This window comes from Panulirus ornatus, chromosome 2, assembly GCF_036320965.1.
Source record: "Panulirus ornatus isolate Po-2019 chromosome 2, ASM3632096v1, whole genome shotgun sequence".
NCBI lineage: Eukaryota > Metazoa > Arthropoda > Malacostraca > Decapoda > Palinuridae > Panulirus > Panulirus ornatus.
The window spans coordinates 20,501,944-20,524,388 of record NC_092225.1 but is presented as its reverse complement, the minus strand read 5'-3'; the positions used below and the strand labels follow the sequence as shown (position 1 = coordinate 20,524,388).

The 22,445-nt window shown below is 44.2% G+C and overlaps 1 protein-coding gene across 11 annotated transcripts in view; it reads right to left on the bottom strand.

The window, feature by feature from the left end:
* LOC139754027 (discoidin domain-containing receptor tyrosine kinase B-like) overlaps positions 1-22,445 on the bottom strand; it is a 466,979-nt gene that overhangs the window by 410,876 nt on the left and 33,658 nt on the right. For 7 of the 11 annotated variants that reach the window (XM_071671021.1, XM_071671002.1, XM_071671040.1 and 4 more), the window contains exon 2: positions 12,148-12,223. The exons of the other annotated variants lie outside the window; for them this stretch is intronic. The gene's annotated coding sequence lies outside the window, so the exon portion shown is untranslated. The remainder of the gene's footprint in view (positions 1-12,147; positions 12,224-22,445) is intronic. 11 annotated transcript variants of the gene reach the window in all.

The window sequence follows — 22,445 nt, the reverse complement described above, 5'->3', positions numbered from 1 at the left end:
AATTTGGGCTGAGAAATATATATAGTAGCAGGACTTAAACGGAGCCCGGGAATATAGCGGTGGGATATTCATGGGTCAGGACATGCACAGGGTAGTAACATCCAGACCTTATTAATACACAGTGCTGAGTCTTACATATCGGTGCAACATACAGTGCTTGCGGGTCACCCCCGTGCAACATACACGACGCTGGGTCATACATGCGTGATGTAAACAGTGGCAAGCTGAAGTAGTGGTCTATACACCAACCTGGGACACAAGCGGTGGGACACAGGAAAAGGACATATACACATAGGCAAGACATACGTACACAAGGCTGTGATACACAGTGTTCCAGGGTAATGTATGATCTAATAAGTTGATAAGAGTCATTCCCAGCGAGCGAGCCGCGTCTCCATGGGGTATACCCACAGCAGCCCATCCCGTCTCCCCAGTGACGCGTGACGTTTTTGACCAGTAATTTCTTGTCATGGCGAGGACACACAAGGAGGACAATCTTCACGGCCGCTCCGCCGGTGTTGAGGCAACACAATACAAACACACACACACACACACACACACACACACACAGGGCCGGACAAACACAGCCAACTCAATTATCACGAACAATGAACCAGATACTGGAAATCATGAGCCACTGAGATTACTTTGTTCATAGCTGTCCTTTACTTACAGGGAAGCTATGTTTTTACAGTGTTCAGAAACAATGACGTGATTATGAGTGTATATAGAGTGATACACAAGTGATTGACCGAGGAGACACATTGCACAATGGTAGAGTATATAACGAGGAAAGTAACTAATTACCGAGTAATCTAATTCCCATCCAAACTGAATATTCATAACTGACGCCTTTTGAGGAACTCATACGGGTAATAACCTGAGGGGTAATATACACAGTGGCTGAGTATACACGGATTTGTGACATACATGGTAACTGGACATACAATGTGGCAGGATATATGCAAAAGGCTTCGACACACAAGTTTCTGAGAAACAAACAGAAGTGGAATATAGTCTTCTGGCACACAAGCTGAATAACATGAACTCTTGGCTCATACACAGAGCCAAGGCATACAGGGAGCTGCGGCAAAACACAGCAGTGAGGTATACACTGTACCGAGTTACACACAGCGGGAGAAGAGGAATACAGAGTGGTGGTCTTTCACAGTGTTGGGACATAAAACAATGATTAGACATTACACAAATGGTGACACGACACTGCTAGGACATACACAGAAATAAAACATATATAGTGCCGGGACATGTATGGCGGTGGATCCCATATACCTGTGAGTCATACATATTGGCAAGTTCCGTCGCATCAAGCGAAGGATCATGCACATCGGTGGACCAAATACAGTTGTATATCATGATCAACGCTTGGATAGACAGGCTAGTGGACTGAACACAATGGCAGGTTATGCACAGTGGTAGGACATACGTAGTGGTGGGTGGGTTATACACAGTGGTGGGACATTCACAGTGTTAGGTTATACACGCTGCAAGGCCATACGTATTACTGGTGACAAATACAGTGTAGGTCTGTACACAGTGCGAAGTCATGCACTGTGCGGGGGTCATGCACAATGATGAGATATACACAGTGGTGGACCGTATACAGGGGTGAATCGTGTGCAGTGACGGACTATCCACTGTTGGGAATCCAACACACTGCTGGGACATCAAGTGGTGGGAGTCATGAGAGCCATACACAGACTCCTAAATCCCCCTGAAATCTGCAAGTACAGATTTTCATACATAATGAAAATCAGTTGGAAGAAAAAAAGATATATAAGAATTCTTTAACTTATCGCACGAGGCTGCAGCCTCCACGCCTCCAAACTGGGAATTGGTCAGCTGAGAATGTGATTTCAATCAACCACTGGCGTAACACCGACAAGTGTCATAGTACAGATCCTTCTACCAACAATGTTATTCTTTTCCACAGTAGCCCACGACGTAGCCCAGGGGCAAAAATATACCTTGTGCCTTGTGCGCTGAAGGGAAAAATTGTGTGTGCACGACAAAAAGAATACGCTAGAAGTTATTTGCAGCCCCTCAGATATTCATAGACCTGACTCTAGGGCGTAAACGTTATAGGGAGATTGAAAAGAGAGAAATAAGAAAGAGAACTGCAGCTTCACTGAAGGTATCGTAACGGCCAATCCTCAAAAAACTGGTCTCGACAAATGAATAACGGGAGGCAGCAGCCATCCGCGTTACCGCGGGGGTCTACACCTTAATGGCTGAAGTCTACGCAGGCAGCTCAGGACATCAGTGGCCGAAATAATACCTGTAGAAAAGAGAAGCAGCAGCAACATCACGAAGGATGAAAAGGGATGATTGTGGAGAGGTGAGAGCAGGAGAACTGATAAGGCGGATGGCTGTTGATTCTCCTCTGGCCCAGAGACGCAGAGTAAGTGCAGTATGCAGCTCAGGACATCAGTGGCCGAAATAATACCTGTAGAAAAGAGAAGCAGCAGCAACATCACGAAGGATGAAAAGGGATGATTGTGGAGAGGTGAGAGCAGGAGAACTGATAAGGCGGATGGCTGTTGATTCTCCTCTGGCCCACAGACGCAGAGGAAGTGCAGCAGTACTCCAGGCAGAGACGAGTGAAAACTCTTTAGAAAACGACCCTTTTTTCCACAAATAGAAAATAACTCCGGCATCTATACAGCGCCGCCAACTTTTGGGAAGCAGGTTTTGTGATGTTTGCAGGACCGAGCAGAATAAATATGCACGTTGAAGTGTAGTGTTTTGATACCTAAAAATAGGAAACGTGCGAGATTTAGCAAAATACAAGTATATCAGTAGAAACTTCGTTTTTTTTTGAGCTATAGTCTTAAATGATAAGCAGGAGAGTCTTCCCTACTCCGAGATACTACACAGTTGATTACCTCTCAATGTCATATACCCACTTGTCTTGGTTACTTGTATTCGCACATTGTTCTCACGAACCTAATGAAGGTCACTATCAAGGAACTGGTTGGTACCCATGACATTCCAACAGAACTCGCCCTCGTAACGCACTCCTCGCCGTAGAGGATGTAACAATTTGATCAAAACTTTAATACCCGAAACCCAAACTCCAGAAGCTTGGGGAAGAGGCAGGCTGGCTTCCGAGTCCCCAGGCGAGCGGGCTCACAACACTCAGATCTTGGCTCGAGCTTTGTGGGAGAGGGTTTTGAAATACGAGGAAAACACATTTCTGGCGCTCACTCCAGGCATGCAACAAACAGGAACTACCTATGTATGGCGGGGAAGGAGGGAGAAGAAAACTCCTAAAAGAATACGGAGAGTTTGAGGCATACAGGAAAGAAAACAAATGCAACCGACTCGCGAAGGAAACTCGTAAAATGAATGTTATCAAGAAGCGTAAAGGAAGAGGAAACAGCTAGAGAAATATATAGAGCCAGCAAGACAGGAGGGGAAGCAGGCAAGAAATGCTTGGGAAAATTACGACCCTTAAAGAGGGCGGTGAAGGGGACGAAAAGTAGTGCCACACACCTGCAGGCCACCAGGAGAGTGAGTAGGGCAAGCGAGGTGTGGCCAGGACTATGAAGACCGAAGCAGGAGAGCACAGTGGTAGAGATCACCTGTCGAAGGTGACTTAGACGGCAGACGAGACTGACTTCAGCAACTGATAAAACATTACCTGGAACAGTCTCCAGAACTAGTGATTAGAGTTAAGGCTGTTAATTGCTGTGCCCTACCTAGTCTCAGAGACGATTGAAGCAGATAAAAACGCATTCGCATGTGCCACTTGTTTACTGAAGGAGATGCAGGACATGTGGAGGAGCGGTGTCTGGCCCCGATTAATTAGCGCGCGAAATGAAGCTAAATGTAGGACAGAAAGTTTGCTCTTTATGAAAGCATACGAAAATAGATGAATTTCTTCCCTGAGGAACGAGGAATTTCTCATCCTAGATGTAAACATTCTTTCCAGATACACGGGACCAAGAAGCAGCGAGCGGAGCGGAGTGGGGTCGGGTGGGAGGTACCACTATACATGGGATGACCTGTGGCAAAGAGGGAGGGCGGGTTGCTGGGGTCCCTGAGTAAGGCTACGGCCCAAGGCTGCAGGAGGGAGAGCGTGGTCACCCAAGACTGACGCAACACACGAGAGGAGGGGGTCTTCTGTATCTCCCCTTCCTCAACACAGTTATCAGTAATGATCATTTTGCCAAGGAAACACTTTCACAGATAGATGGTTATCTATTCGCACCGATTTAGAAAAAAAAAAAAAAAAGCATCGAAGTAACTGTTCATTTTCCACTGCCACTGTCAACAAACGGTAACAGTAGGAACGCTACCAGCGATAGATAGGTGGGCTGTGAGTGGTGACGCCCACCAACTTCTCTCCCAGTGTTGTTTCCCCCAGACAGGGAGGAGCGCACTGTTGCCTTGCCACTAGAGAGAGAGAGAGAAAACACCGAAATGAATCGTTCAAATCCTCTAGATGAAGATGAAATATGTAAAAACCTTTCGTGACAATAGGAAACTCTTTCCAAAATCAGGTAGATTTATTAAGCAGGTAAATTAGTCTTTGTCATCTTTGATGAAAAAAGCAAATAGTGTCAGAAATACGGTATACATCAGTATACAATGGTGTTACCCTCTAATCATTATACTCGAGAGTTGATGTATATTGACACCAGGCGGCACACGGCCGCCTCCATCATAGCAACACACAAATCGTTTTCTCAGCGAATACGATTCATTTAACAGATGGGAGTACGCGAGGAAAGGAAACACAAATTCTCAGCTACTGCTTGTAATTTCCTTCTGCTACCTTACTACATCATTCTGTAAATTAAAGGCTCCAGTCGGAGACGTGAGTCCACACCGTGATCAGACCTTACACGAATCCCCCCCCCCAAAAAAAAATGGGGTCTAAGGAGACAGAGGTAGGGAGAAAAGAGCAAAAATAATCTATTTTCTTTGGAGAAAGCAACAAACCAGCCCTTTAAAGAAGGTGCAGGTCGTAGGTGTTTAGGAAAGGCAAGAGAGGGGGAAAAACAGTTCCTGAAGCCTCGTGGTGCAAGGCTTTGTCCTAAACACAACAAATATATGGAAATCACAGGCAATTCATCAGGTAGGGGCGGTGAGAGGGGAGACATAGTGCCTGCAGTAGCGAACAGTTATATGGATCCTGGACCATCTCTTACATACGGATCCATTTGCCGTAATGGTTCAGAGATGCCCTGGTAAACCCTCTTCATTAGAGGCTGATTACACAGTTTTCCAGGCATTAAGACATTCGTCTTCATTTGGGTCACAATACATTAGGCAAAATGCGTTTCTAAGCTTCTCGTCAAGTCATTAAAGATGATGATCCTTAATAATGGTCTCGGCTTTTTTACAGTGGTTCACATCCCCTTTACATTTTCTCACTAAAATTTCCTTCGAGTCAACAGCTGTCAAATGTTTTCTTGAACTGACAATGGTCACATAAATTTCTTCTTCCACTTTCAGTATATTCCGGATACTCTGACAGGAACACCTTACATGGCACGCACAACACACACACACACACACACACACACACACACACACCACAAGGAGAGAGAAAATAAAGACAAACAGAGGTAAGGAAACTAGAAAATACGCAAGAAGTAAAACAGGAATTTGACACAAGAGCTTACAAAGGACACTCAGCAAGGACCACCTGAGGAGAAACACCAGGACAGGACAAAAGCAGGGATGCAGGACCCTGAGGAGGAGGAACCCACAGTAAGAAAATGTACGAAGGAAGCACAAGATGGGAGCATAGGAAGGGGACAGAGGAGACGCAGAGAGAGAGGCAAAAGAGGGAGACAGGAAGCATTAATACGGGCAAGATACAGGGAGGGTGACAGACGAAGCTAGATAAGGTTAGAGGTGTACACAGAAACAAGGGAATGAGACAAGATGGAACACCGGAACAAGAAAGAATTGGATATAAGGAAGAGAGAAGAGGACAAGACAGGAGATTGGAGACACAAGAAATAACATATGAACAAAACACTGTGAGGAGCACAAGCAGCGACACATCTCCGAGATTAATATAGCGGAAATAAGACGCACACACACACACACACACACACACACACACACACCACGGGACGGGGGGAGAGGACACGAAAACAAAGATGACACCAAATGGAAAGCGTAGTAGACAAGAGAAGAGAATACAGGCAAGGCTACAAGGCGATGAAGGGACGCGACCAAGGAAGAGACAAAAGAGAGCAGAGGAAGGAAGATATACAAGACACGAGAAGAGGACAAACAAGACGATTACACAAGAAGCGAAAGAGGAATGAGAGACACAGGCAATGGTCAATATAGGTAGATCCCTCAACTGTATCATCAGTACATATATTAATCCGAGGTTATGTAACGGACAACTACAAAATGTCAAATAAAATTTCTTGGTATCAACCAAACTTCACTGACACAGTTGCAATCGTCCCTGGAAAATTAGAAAAAGATAAAATGAAAGTCTCTCGTTTTCTGCAGTCAGTAAAAGCAACGCCGCTGAAAGAGCCGAGTTATTTCTAACTGAAATTTCCAATACTTGGAAAGGGTTTCTGGTTACACGTCAGTCACACAAAGTTATTGGTTGACTGTTGCTCTGGCTAGGGCGAAAGTGCAGTCACCTGCGAGTCTGGCGTGTGCTAGTTTTTCTTCTCTTTTTTTTTTTCTCTTCAGAAATCAGGTGCTTTGGATGACGGCTTCAAAAATCCGTTTTCCTTTGTTGATGGAACAATACCCACTGGTGTAAGAGACAGAGAATGATCTTCACCAATTCATTTACGTTGACGAGCTCGTATATCTTACATTCTTCACGTATCGCCTCCAAAACTGTGCGAAGTTAAGGAAGTATTCAGCAAGTAATGAACAAACTACACAATGGATCTTCAGTGATTTGTACACCTATATTCATTTTCCTCGTTTCCTGACGATTTCTTTACTTACATACTGTGTTATCTAGTAACCAGTTAGATCTCTTTGAGAATCGTGGGTTATCATGCACGACCCATGATATGTTCTCAGATCATTCTGATCATATCTATCATCTAAGAACTCTACCGAACTGTCGTACACACACACCGTCATGCACCGTCAGGACAGAGAAGGTGTCGTACACACACACTGTCATGCACCGTCAGGACAGAGAAGGTGTCGTACACACACACTGTCATGCACCGTCAGGACAGAGAAGGTGTCGTACACACACACCGTCATGCACCGTCAGGACAGAGGTGGTGAGAGCGATCTACACACATCCCAGTTCCTCACAAAATATCATAGCTTCCCACCCAGACGTGCAGCATAAGTCTGGATATTGCTGAATATCGGCACAAGTCTGTAATAACACCAGTTAGTGAATACTAGAGTTATTTCTCCAGTAATAACACCAACCTCTGCTCCACATTACCAGCCTATGCTCCAAATCTAGAAAAGAGAAAAAAAAAGAAATAAGTAACATTCCAATATTCTGAAATCATTACACAACACACTGTATCAGATTTATAAGGTGACCTCGATACATCGTTTTCTAAAACGAATATCAACTTGAAAATTCCAGCGATGGTATTACTGGACGACATCTGAGCTTTCTCACCTCACACGAAACTCAGACAGACTACACAACAAGAAGGAATGACGAACACGGAGACTAAGCAACAACTCCAGTAACTGCAAACAGAGATTCTAGTGAAGAATTGAGCCGAGCGAGGGAATATTAGCGGAGTCATTGGTGGTAACACTGAGTGGGGTAAGGAAATATTAGCGGGATCACTGGTGGTAACACTGAGTGGAGTAAGGAAATATTAGCGGAGTCACTGGTGGTAACACTGAGTGGAGTAAGGAAATATTAGCGGAGTCATTGGTGGTAACACTGAGTGGAGTAAGGAAATATTAGCGGAGTCATTGGTGGTAACACTGAGTGGAGTAAGGAAATATTAGCGGAGTCATTGGTGGTAACACTGAGTGGGAGTAAGGAAATATTAGCGGGATCACTGGTGGTAACACTGAGAGGCGTAAAGAAATGTTAGCGGAGTCGTTGGTGGTAACACAGAGATGAGTGTGGAAAGTTAGCAGAGTCACTGGTGGTAACATGAACGATAGAAAAACTGTGCGCTAATTGTATTTCTTTTTATTGATGCCTCTCCGGTCAGGGTAAAAGCATGACCCAATCACGGCTGCCTCGGAGGAAAGGGAAAACAGAGAACGAGAAAAAGAAAATGGGCAAGATTAATCCGAGTTCACCAAGTGTCCGTACACCCGATTATTTAAAGGAGGGAAAGGTAGAGGAAGCGGGAAGGGTAGAGGAAGTGAGGAAAAAATAAAGAAAGGAAGAGAATCCGACTAGCTTTCCTGTCCGAGGAAAGAAGGAACTATGATAACGTCCAATCCTCGTAATGGTGGTCATCACAAAAACAATATGGGAAGTACTTGTGTCACTGACCTAGATCGGCAATACTGCTTGTCTGTGCCACTGACCCAAGCTGGGAACAGTGACTGTATGTGACACTGGACCCCGGCTGGTGACTTCGCGACGTGCAAGCTGTTATAAGCCGCTCATAGAATCTCATGAGTAATTACCTAAACCTTTCGCGACTGTAGAGCACCATGCTCATTCTCTCTGCTGAAGTCGAAATTCAAGAACAAGTTCATATACTTCATAAAGCGAATATCATCTTCGCAGTCTCATATGTTTAATTCAGGTACATGCATAACATACACACCATCTAGATGTATTTGTGCATATCAAATTACACCTGGTATATCTGTGTACACTTGGTATACCTGTAAACTGATGATGAAATTACATTATATCTCATTTTCTTACAGTAAATGCAACACTTATATTATGTATATGTTATATGAACATGTACACACTAACTCCGGAGATTAATATTTTACCGACTAGCTAAAGTTGTCGACTGTATAAGAAAGATTAACAATAAACATGAACTAATGCTGGAGGTGTAGTAGATGTGTTCCCTGGATTCTGTTATGCTATATTCGTCCATTGACTCTAGTGTCATCTTTTCTTGATCATTCACTGTCTGTCCTCTATCCAACTCTCCACACGCCTCAAATTTTCTTTTTTTTTTCTGACTTTCTTGCACTATACTGGACTTCACTTGAATTTAGTGATCAGGCAATTTATCCACAATATTTTCGAAGGATTCGAATATCTCTAGAAGCATTAGTAGGTACTGCATCCTATTTATCGTCAACCTTTACATCCTTATGATTTGGACGGCTTCCAAAGCACCCGATCATCACGTCCACATTCAGCGTCTGTTCCTTCATCATCTCTTGTCAACTGTTCGTGTTTACGCATTAACCCAAGCGCATATAGTGGGATTCGAACAAATTCAGAGGCAAAGCTCAGTCTCGACGATTGCGTAAGAGTTCGAGCAGACGATTGCGTAAGATTGTTTGAACGTAACCCGAGCTACATTATGACCCGGAGCAACAGCCAGGGAAGCAATATATAAGACACCTGCGTTTATATCTTGTTATTCCCTCCATCATAATATCTGTGTAGCCACGAGAAAATCTGCCATCCGCAGAGTCAACGGGGGCAAATGTTTGAAGTTCCAGCAAACTTGGTCTGTTGTTGTAACGTCCGGCAACAGCATTTGATACTTCGACGGACGACTCTACGTACTCTCTGGCTGCACGTTAACAGTCCGTCTTCGACCAAATCTCCGGCACTTTTTCCGTCTGTATCAGAGCCACAATGTCCTCGAGAGCTGCCTCCGTCTCCGTGCTCAGTGTTATCTTCCTTTGTCTCATCCAAGATTGTCAGTTTGCGGAGGGTTCCAAGATAAAGCCAGCACGACGTGACGAACCCGTAACAACTACCTCTGGCTCTCGTCTCCTTCAGCCGCCAACAGCATGGTAGTCTGATATACACAAACCCTGGTCTACACGTCTCCTAACCAAACTTTAACCAGCATTACTAGTCTTGCCAGTCTATGTGACCGAAGCATCTTCATTTTCCCTCTTCCTAATTCCATTTGTTTCTCGTCCTTTACTCTAAATTACGCAATTTCCTGAGCGCTGACTAAAAACCCTTCTCACGCCTCTCTTTTACTGCCAGTATAACTGGCGCGCTTCGTCCAGAGCGTCACCAGCGTGTTGAGGAGATGTAGCTCTACAACCCTCGCTGCAGTCCGACCCTCAGCCTCGGCTCCCACGCTCACGTCGCATGAATCAAATACACTTTTAACCAACGTGTAGGGACCGCTGCACGTGAGCTTATTAAGGCAGGCACCCCGTCGCGTCTGCCTGGGGCCTTAGTACCTATCCTTACAATCACCAGCATCTCCTACAATACCGACCAGCGATTTACAAGAACGCGCCTGTTGTAAACCTGTTCGTAAACGGTACATCGGAATATCTCAAAACTAATGATGTGGTAAAACAAAAGCGTCGACTGCGACTCGAGAATAATTTTCGGTGCCGACCCATTTCCGGGAACAAGACTATCACGAACTGAAACTAATGTAACATGAAGGAAATATATATACATACACTCGAGTCAATTCCTATTGACATTCCGGTGGGTGGTGCTCGAGGTGAGTGGCTCTCAAACATGGAAATGTATCCAGCACAGACAGACTCGCCATGTATATGGAAACTCCAGTGATACAGTAACGGCGTGTGGTATATTACTTCCTTGTCAACGCGTAACATACCGTGAACTCCAACTACGTGCAATTTCAACAACTTATTCCTATGCCACAGAAAAAGTAAATAATGTATTCTTTATATATGATAAAGTCTTACAAATTCAAACTGGTAAGCTGTCAATAATGCATTCTTTATATCTAAATAATGATAAATAAACTTACAAATTCCAACTGGTAAGCTGTCAATAATGTATTCTTTATATCTAAATAATGATAAATAAACTCACAAATTCCAACTGGTAAGCTGTCAACCAATAATTCTAATAATGTTACAAACGATAATGATATACATTATGCACATCGATCGGCTCCGCCTTTCCCTTTATCATCGCTCAGCGTCCGAGCTATACACAGTAAATATGGTCAACCAGACGTGGCAGTTAACTACAGCAAATGACTGCTTGTTCCTTGACATCTGGATAATGGTTACTTCCAGGAGAATGTTACCAGATTATTTCTTAACATTCACATTAAATTTCATACCTCTCTATAGCTTAACACACACACACACACACACACACACACACACACAAACATAGCCTCTGTAGTGCAATGGTTAACGTCACAGCCATCCCAGCCGTTCATCCTCCCTTTCGGGGTGGTTGATGAACTGGTACCCGGCGAAGAGTGGGATATATATATATATATATATATATATATATATATATATATATATATATATATATATATATATATATTTCTTTCTTTTTCTTTTTCATACTATTCGCCATTTCCCGCATTAGCGAGGTAATATATATATATATATATATATATATATATATATATATATATATATATTTATATATATATATATATATGTGTGTGTGTGTGTGTGTGTGTGTGTGTGAGTGTATATGTATGTATGCCAATACCATACAACACTTTCGCTGCTTCAGCTCGTGACACCACTACACTGTGTTGTTATTGTCATTGCTGCTTTGGAAACTAAGCATTAGTTGTTTACGAAGGTTTATACATACGTTTCAATGACGTGAAGTAACCTAGGACAGATTTATCATAAAGGACTAACGAGTATAGAATTTAACGAGGATAAATCCTTCATAGTCACCAAGGTTCAATGAATCAAACATTATCCATCAACTTCAGTATAAACATCTTAACAAAAAGAATGTTCACACAAATCTAACGCTATGAAACGGCTTCAGTATTACAACGCTACAGAGAAGGCTGTAATAAGCATTAGGAAATGCAACCTCGACAGACCACAGGATATGTCGGCAGGAGACACCTGCTTTGAGTAAAGACTCCTTTGCTTTCCTTCAAAGCTCCGAGTCATCACCACACACACACACACCTCCTGCCACTCCGCTTCATCACCACACACACACCACACCTCCTCCTGCCACGCCAGTCACTACGTCTCTGGAATCCCTCCCACAAACCACACTCATAACTTCTACAGACACTGTTATCACCACGTACTTACCTGCGAGTCCAGCCGGCCTTTCCAAAGCTCCTGATGGGGACGCGGACGTCTGAGAGCCAATGATAAGGCGCCTCACCTGGGAACCAGAATGGGATGAGATTACTCGTCACTGCTCCTTAACCAGAATCTTAAGGAAAATGTCGGATTCTACCGAAAGGCACGAATCATATGCAACATAAGAAAAACAAAACCATAAATCATCAATTTCCAATTACCTTTACGAAAGAACAGCGAAATAAAAGACAAATACAATCAGACTTCGGTAAGAATTACAACTTGGAAGTTATTGATTTTGTAATTTATGTGGCGCGTGTGTGAGGCCTGTCCCTCCTGTGGTTGTGGTACAGCTTAGGTCAGGCTGTTCGTGTGGAGACCCGGGATTGCAAGCCATACCGCCAAACCTTGCCCCTGGGGATAGCCCAAAGTTGCCCATTATCCCGCCACGAAAGACATAGGGAGTTTTAGGAATATCCCGAGGGTCTAGGCATATCCCAGTAGGGTCTGGAAATATTCCAGGAGTTGGAGATTATTCGACGGCACTGGAAGGACGCCTGTAGTTGAGTGACCTGGGATATGATGGTGTGGGTACGTCAAAAGTCTGGAAATTCTTATACGGATGACTGGAAATTATGTCCAGTAATTCCAGGATATTGAGAATCTTGGGCGAGTCCAGAGATTAAAGATCACTGGTGTTAGAATATTCTATGATGTAGGAATATCCGAAGGCTAAAGTATCCAGAGATTCACAAATATATGCAGACTGGGGAATATCGAAACTTTCGGGAGTATCGGGAATTTGGGAACATGTCAGGTCTGGAAATGCCCCGGTCTGGAGATATTCAACACTCAAAAATTCTTGGATCTTTGAATATCTAGGAACAATGGACGATTCGAGCATTAGGGGAATATCAATCAATTCCAGGATGTGTGGAGATATGCCTAAGGTGAGAACATATAGGAAGTCATCGTATACAGTGCGGAGAATGTGAACGCTTCCAGGAATGTAGCAATATCCAGGAGTGTGATCATGTGCTGGATTTATGGCAAAATCCACGGGTATGGCAACGTGCTAGACGATGGCAATATACGCGGGTATGGCAGTGTCCTAGGCGATGTCAATAACCAGAGGTGTGGCACGTCCAGCAGGTGTGGCAGCGTATATGACAGTACCCAGGAAAGGTAACCAATATGTCTAAGAGTGTCAGATCACCCAGGGGTTTGGCTGTACGTAGGGGTGAGGGTGGCGCTATCAAGATATAAACAGTTGCCAGGGAGTGGCAGTAAAAGATAGTGTGGCAATGTTCCTGACACATGGAGATGACCCAGGGTGTGGAGGCTGGCGGATCTAGGGCGATGATAGCGAGGGAGAGTGTTGTAAGAGGGCGATACTCACGGTTGTGACAGTACCAGCTCTGTTGCATTATTTTGCCTTCTGGCAACACCAAGATGTGTCACGTTATTGGAGTGTGACAGTGTCTGGGAGTGTGACAGTGCCTGGGAGCGCGACAGTATAGGGGTGCGTGACAGTACCTGGGAGTGTGATAGTACACAGAAAGGTGAAAGTTTACAATGTGCCACAATCCGGGACTACGACAGTGTCCGTGGATGATGCCAGTGTTGTAAGCTGCAGTGGGAGCAAGTCTGTGTACTGTGTGTGGACTTGGTCAGGATACAAACAGCAACACACGCCGTGAAGACAAAAAAAAAAAAGAAAAATCCTCAGCTACCATGCGTCCCATGTTCAACAGTTTCGTTCCATTTAAGCTAAATTCTGCCGGAACATGTTAGAGAAAGTAATTCCAACAATGGCCAACACCACACAAGAGAGAATTTACAGCACCGAGCACAGTGTGGCTCCCTACTAATAAAACAATAAACATTACATATATATATTTTTAACTTATTCAGCAGCACCGTATAATACCTTTACTGGCGCAAACCACAGAGTTAAACCACAGGTACAGAGCAACATGTAATGTAAAGCCACACTTGTAGAGAAATCGATCTGTATTGGACTTCACAGTGAGCGTGGTAACTGCCTGACCAGGAGGATACGATGGCCTTGTCTTTGACATGACCCTTAAGGGTCAGGTCGAAAGGCAAGATCATCATCATACTCGAGTGTTGTACCATCCTGCTCAAGAATCGTACCGTCGTGTTGAAGGATCGTATCGTCGTATTCAAGGGTCTATGTGTGGCGTATTGACATACCAGTTTGTTTTTTTCCCCTCTTTTTTGAGCGATTTTCAACGACTACAAATCGACAGCCCACCAGACGAACTTGTCGCAGGTACACACAACCACCACGATCATACGTTGTGTAGACCTCTGCCGTTATCTGACCTCCACAACGAACAGAATGCTGACAACTGTTGAACCCACAAACAACAAAGATGGCCGCCACTCGATCGAAGTCAATACTTGAAAAAACCTTAAATCTTCTTCCGAGAATTTTAGCCGAATATATATGGAAAAAAGAAGAAAATGTTGGATAAGTAAAAGTCTTTAGCTTAAAGGGATATGAAATTTCATAGGTTGCTCGGCTGTGGCCAAGGATTCTGTGGCATGAAATAAGGCGATACCACCATCTGTACCAGACACGGTGGCCCTGATACCCAACTGACCGACAGGGAGGAAGGCGCTCGGGAATGTGGACGCTGCCCCTGAACACATTCTGGCATCTGGCTCAGTACCACCTTCCAAGGTACGCCAGTCACAGGAATGTCTATACAACCGAGGATGAATTAGCATCAGTTGTGGCAGTACCCTCAGGTGTGTCAATTCCCGAGGGTGTGACAGTACCCTGAGGTGTGGCAATACCCGAGGGTGTGACAGTACCCTGAGGTGTGGCAATACCCGAGGGTGTGGCAGTACTTGGGGGGAAGGGAGAGAGAGGAGAGGAGATCAATACTGAACACTACCACAGGCGGGCTATTGGTGGTGCTTATTGCCCTCTCTTTTGTTTTGAAGGTATGAGAAAAGTGTGAGGGAGACAAGGGACTGGAGGGGACGTTTGGAGGAGTAGGGATGGTAGCGGGTGGGGGAGAACAGGGGTGGGATTATGAGGTGAGGGCCATGAGGAGGAGCGAATCATACATACGAGTAATTATGAGCAACTGAAGTAGAGTAACTGCTAGTGTATGAAATGGTCACGTGTACGAGTGTGAGGGAGCGCTCTGGAGACGGCGCTACGACCAGCCATAATGAGCGATGCGGACCATAACAGAAATGAGAGTGCATGAAGAGGGAAGGAGGTAGTTTTAGATGAGGTTGAAGAGGGCTGAGTGCCCACACTGCCTGCTCCCTTCACCTCACACCAGCCTCACACTCTACACCCTCACACAACATGGCCGCCCTCGACAGTCCCTACTCCTCCTCCAAGACAGTCATTTGTTTCCTCGCTGTCTATGGTACTGGATTCCCTCGGGTCCCGATACCGGAGACTCCCACAATATATTCGTGCTCTTCCAATATTGGTTTTTGTTCCTCCCGCTTCTACCGAGTCTACAGTAATTCTATTTCCAAATTTCCGGGAGGAACGGTAAAGTAAGGTTGGAATGGTTCCAGGACGTCGCTCTTGCCCTGGTGAACTGTCATTTGCTTCCCCTACATCCATTACCACCTGTTCTGCTGCCTCGCCTCCTGGGAGCTATTACCGCGGTGACGGGGAGTCGCATCTTTCACCCGGGGTTTGGTACTACATTCCGCCACGTCTCATTGATACTTATCCTTCACTGAGCAGGACGGGCGCTTCATCTCCGCACTCCCGCCGCTAACTCAAACCCCGTCATTGTACCAAGAAGTCATACAGAACCAGCCATCTCCCAGTACGTGCAGCGAGGGGGTCACTGTACCACAACCAAAGAGCGTTTTGGAAACTTTTGTCTTCATTGTTATAGCTTCACTGCGCAGCTGTATCATTTCACTTGGGAGATCTGTTCATGTGCTTCGCTCCCGTGTCATTGCTGTTCATTGTCTGGTTCATTTTGTTTCGTTGGGTGGTTCGCTAACCGGAATCACTCGTGCGGATATGTTCATTCATATGATTCGCTCCAGTGACTCATTTCTATTCACTGTTTTCTTTGTAAAGTCTCATCATTTGGTTTACTATATTACCTCAATTATTCGCATGATTCACTTATACTTGTGTGTTGCTCATTTAGTTCATTTTTGTGGTTTACCTGTGTAATACACCCGTCTAGTTTCTTAGTCATACTCACTATGATTTATTCTCGTATCTATGTGTGATTCACTTAGTGGTTCATTCGTCTCATCTGTATGCTTCACTTGTCTCTCACTTAAATGTTTTATTCTTGTACTATCTTTATGAGTCCACTTAATTTCTGAGGGTCACTCTGGTGTCCAGGTTCATAGTTCACTTACATTTACTGGCGTAGCTTCACTGGAACCAACTGCGGAGTTCATTCAAGACGTGAGGATTATTGCGTGACACACTTGTGTGGTTCATCTATATGCTTCATTAGAGATTTACCTGTGGTTCATGAACACAGTTCATGCACCTAGTTCACTAGAGATGTTCGCGCGTTCACTCGAGTGTTTCATTCATACACTCGCATGAATGAAAACGTATTTCTTAAAAGAAGTGAATGTAACATCACTATAAACGTCATCATGTCTGTCTGGTTACATGTCCACCACCACATGCCAGATGAATTTCTTAACAGGTTATTGGTGCACCAGCCATCACGGGGCCACTGTCCCCACAATCCTCATTTTCAACATGTCGCCAGAACCAGTACACACACACACACACACACACACACAGTGCAGACTGGTCACAGGTCACCTCATGGTCTCCAACCACATCACCAGCTCACCACCCGCACCACCACCAGCAGCAGCAGGAGGAGGTTCCTGTCTCTAAAGCGGCGGCGGCAGCCAACCTCACCGTCTACCGCCGGGGCTTTACTTACCGCCTAACTTCTCGCCAGTAATGGACCGCGCGGCTCTCTAAACGTGCCAGCGGCCGGTAAATATGTTAAAGTTATATTAGCCACTACTGTCAGGATTCATGCACTCCCTAGATTACACCCGAAATGTGTTGCTCACACCGGGATTTCAGAGAGCCCTCAAACGCTAACGGCCGCTTAAACTCGGTCAGCTTCGGCTTTACACACTCATTGTGCCCACCGTCCAAAACTCACTCCCCGCGTCCATCATCACGTGCAGTTCTCTGCACACGAAAGTAAACTTATTATTTAATTTTGTGCGGAAAAACACAGCCGGGTATGGCTACACTTCCCGGTCCCACCCGGTTGATTAAGCGTTGAAATCCCAGATGTAAACATGACAGGGGATTTAGCCTCTCCCAGCCCGCCGTCTGCACGTCTGCTGGTGAGGGATATTAAGACGAGACCATCGGCGGAGGCCAGGGCTGGTGTGCGGAGGAAACTAATGTAATGTATTTCCCACTTTTAACCAACCTCAGCGGACCCTTGCCTCTTACACATAATATACTATGTGGGCCGGATTCTCTGCTAGTATTGCTCGGTCGCGATTTCGTGTAGGCTGATAAAATGTGTGTGTGTGTGTGTGTGTGTGTGTGTGTGTGTGTGTGTGTGTGTGTGTTTCACTCTCTAAACATACGTGAATTTCGGGTCATCTTACATATATGATTTATGAACTAAGCAGGCAAACGTGTCTTTGAAATATGTTAACCTTAATAGAAATACAGTATATGATACCTATCCGTCATGAATGATCTTGAGGTCGACGTAAAGTGACATCTAAGAACTCGTGAGTCAGGTCCAACCTCAAGGTTCCTCGTACACCTCGAGCTGGTGAGTTGTGTGTGATGTAGTGACGGACAGTGTCATCACCCAACTCTGGGCAGACGGTATCGGCAGAATCATATTCCGCGAGGACGGTCAAGGCCGTCAGTATCATCACCTCTCACTAATGTTCTCCCTCAAATCACATTTCCATCTCATCCATGATTTCCAGCCGCTCCCCTCCCTAACCTTGTCTCCCTGCCTTCCTCGGCTGTTCTCCTGCTGTCCATATTCTTTCCCAGATCGCGCCTATTTTCACCTAGTACATCCTACATACCACCCTGAATAAATCATAGCTGAGTAACTCGCCAGTACACAAAAGAACAGGAACACATCGTAAACTCCAGGCGAATAATGACTCCCTGTATTCCCGTCGACCTCTGCGCAGATATACTTGTTAACGTTACTACTCACCTGCTCACTGATGTTTCAGTTCTCATCTGTTGACCGAGTTGTGCCGTTGTCAGCGGCTACGTTAATGGGCAGCCCATACTTATCCTGTGAGCGATTATGCAAAAGGATTAGCGCATCGAACAAGGTGGGGCTTAGTACTCCACCTTGAGGAGTAACAAGTTGCATGTCTTTACCATCACTTTTGTAGCCTTGAAACAACACAGCAGACTTTCTGTTGGAGAAATATTATTTCATCCAGTGTAGGAACCGAACCCCATTTTTTTTGCTACATCGTACAAAGTGATTTTCATAGTTGCAAACATCAAACGCAGCTAAGAGATGTGCTGTATTTGTGCCGTCTGCCGCCATGAACTCGAGGAAAGTTGTGATAAACCTATGCACACTTTTGCTGTGTATGAAATCATTAATGTTAGACAATATATGTTCTTTGCCTCCGCCTTCGTACAGTGATCTCGACTTATCACCTCAATCATTTATATTTTCACTGAAATAAGCGTCAGTATCCCACTTACTCTTACCTTATGTTACAGTCTTATAACTTCACTGTTTTACAGTCGTACCTAAACAGTGTAACCCCTTCAGCAGAACGAAACGACCCTCGGGTATGATAGGCTGTCCTTTGACCTCATCGTCGTAAATCAGGTCAAACACCAAGTCATGATTCCCGAGGACCGTACCGTCATGCTCAAGGGATTGAAAATATTTCATATCAAGATATCTATAAATTTTCTTTTACGAGCAGCGTTACTAACAGTGCCTGTGTTGCATCGTCTACATGCTTCACCATACCATCTGCTGCTGATGTGTTGACTTGAACCTCGGATACTTCGCATATCTTACCCTTGTAAGTGTATTTCATCGTACTGTGGTCTTACACAGTCCCACCCTTTCTTAATCTACTTGAACTGCATCATATCCCACGAGTAATGATGTTACTTCGCGTTCAGGTAATTACCTAACCTCACGAGCTCAGAGTTCGTTTCCCCTAACGAACGTTCTCGTTGTCTCACACGCGCATCCTCGAGTCCCATCCACTGCCTGTGAAGTTGTCTTACATACATATTGTCACATTCTTAGTTTGTGTCATTCTTACGCTCGCTGCTTCAGTCTCGTATTCCCAGAGCGCGTGTTGTTGCAGAGTGACGGGGTTCAAGAGCCTGGGAGTACGAGGGAGCAGCAAGCAGCATGAGAGGCAATGTGTGTGTGTGTGTGTGTGTGTGTGTGGGGGGGGGGGGGGGGGGGGGTGGCAACTCGTCAACCTCGGCTCCGCCTCCCTCCAACCTCACTAAAATGATCACCTCCTCCAGAACTTCATTCGTCAGTCTCTTAACGCCGATTCTTTCGCTAAAGTACGGCCAAGTTTGATTCACTTTTCACATTTTCATTTAAATATTAATTTCATTCCGCGTTTTTTGTTGTTGCCACCTGAGGTATAACAGACTCAGGCTATTTATCTAGCGGGTCTACGTTTCCTGCCTGAATAAAATATTGTGACAGCAAACACGTGGCACACGAGCGAGAGAGAGAGAGAGAGAGAGAGAGAGAGAGAGAGAGAGAGAGAGAGAGAGAGAGAGAGAGAGCCTTTCAGGACGGCTCCTTTCACAAGATGCAAGGCACTCCTTCCCCCGCTTTTTTTACTCTCTCTCTCTCTCTCAGCTCATTTCTCATATGTAGTCCCGTTCATCCAACTGCATGTCTGTGCATCACCACAGTCCCTCGCATTCACTTATCTATCACACAAGTATTTTTATGACTTCAATCATCCATCTCGCACACGCACAGTCCATCCTCTCTCTCTCTCTCTCTCTCTCTCTCTCTCTCTCTCTCTCTCTCTCTCTCTCTCTCTCTCTCTCACCAAGCGTAAAGCGTGGCAGGTGAGGAGACCCGGGGACTGACAAACTGGTCACGCAAGTCTAGTGGTGACTTTTAGATTTCTAATTTAAAGTTTCCAACTTGAACAGAACTTATATTTCCCCTGAGAGTCCAAATCCTTTCCGATTACTACAAATATAAGATTCTTTGGCTTGTACGGAGAAGTTGGGTGGATGCCGCATTTATCACACATCCTTGCCCCACGTACAGCCACCTATTGAAGGAAGATCCTAACCGAACATTCTTAAGGTATTCAAGGTTATACAACCCTGATTCCTTTTGAAAAGGATTCTCGAACTCTTACCTTTTCGTTGTCTTTTTCTTCTAATATATGGGTGTGAAGTGTGTTTCTTTTCGCTGTCTTTTTTTTTTTTTTTAATATGTAGGTGTGAAGTGTGTTTATTCCTGTAGACCTTTAAGACTCACACGGGGGGGAAAAAAAATACAGAAACAGCCTCAAAACTTCAGACAGAAGGAATACTAGAGAATCAAATGGAATTTGATACAGAAAACATAAGCAAATGGTTGAAGACTCTCATAACAAGAGATAGGCTGGGCCATACACCGTCCCACATTCGCTCTGTCCCGGAATCAGGCACAGAACAGACAAGACTTGGCTACCCTCCGGGACAGGAGACAGAACCAGTTGGGTAACGCGGGTCGGCCAACCCTTCCTTCAACACATAAAACGTCCCGTCTATTATGTGCACAAAACTTACTACCTCCTGAGGGTCGACTATTCACTGACAACATCTGCTGTTCGTCTCCTCGTTTTCCCTTATTGTGCAGTTAAACAACAAAAGTAATAACTAATTCTATACATTCTACATTAGGTTGTTAAGTACATGTATGTGTGCTTTACACACAAACGCAAACACACGTCCAACAATAGACTAAAACTAGAATATGCTTCTCTACTTTGGTCACCGCACATAAAGAAGCACAAAGAACTAATACAGGACAGAGGAAGACAACAAAGATGGTATTAGGATAAAGAGAGCCAAGTTACAGGGAAGGGTTAGAGGTCTTAAACTTAACAGCATGGAAGAAAGAAGAGTAAGGGGTAACCTGATCACAATATTTAAGTTTTTAAACTTATTTCATGATGTCAAGAATGAGCACTTCTTCCAAATATGCAAGAACTGAACAGTGGCCATAGAATGAAATCAACGAGAAACTTGGAAAAGATATGTAAAGAAGTCCTGTTATAATATATCGGTAGATGGAGGAATGGAATAAGCTGAATGCTGAAACTGGGAATGTGGACAGCATACAAAAGAAAAAAAAATGTGTGAAACAAAGTTCATGAGGCCGCACGGGTGTAAAAATCCCTCCTCATACAAATGAATAATTAAACACACACACACATATATATATATATATATATATATATATATATATATATATATATATATATATATATATATATATATATACACACACACACACACACACACACACACACACACACACACACACACAAAAGAAAGACTTTCACCATTCTTACTGCTACTTGATACTCTTACAAAAGTTTTAATTTAATATGTGTGGGGAAGAATAATTTAGTCGTATATCTAAAGTAATGAAGTTAGTGCAGCCCTGGCGGGCTTTACTCTTACAATAAAAAATCCTGATAACTTTTTCATGGCAAATATAAAACCTATTACGTCAATACTCGGAAAAAAAAAATGTATATTCTCGGGCCACCGTCGTATATTCTTCCTCAAGACAACTACAAAATGTAATTTCTACCACAGAACATTACAGCCAGTGATGTTCTCTCGAGTGTTCTGGCAATAATTACAAACTAAAACGTTTTCTATTCTGTCAAATAAGCAGCAGTTTGCATTTCCCTATTGTTTCTGTTTTCGCCAAGGTCGGTAATCCTTGTAAACCATCAAAAAGCATAGTTTATTTGTACCTGTTACAAATATCTTAATCCTGAAACTGTCGAGGGATTGTTATGGGTGTTACCACAGTATTCACAAATAACAGTGAATTGATCAAGTATTGTAACTGGTTACGAGGGACGAATACTATACACACAAATGTGGCTCCCCACAGCGTAACAAAGTTCTTCAAGTCCACCAGAGCAACAAGCGCTCCCTACCTCATCACCTTTATCATAATTACAGAAAGCACGGAGTTATCATTGGTACTTCGCCAAGCGCCATCATCCACGGGTGGTCACCAAGACTAAACCATTTCCTCTACAGTCTA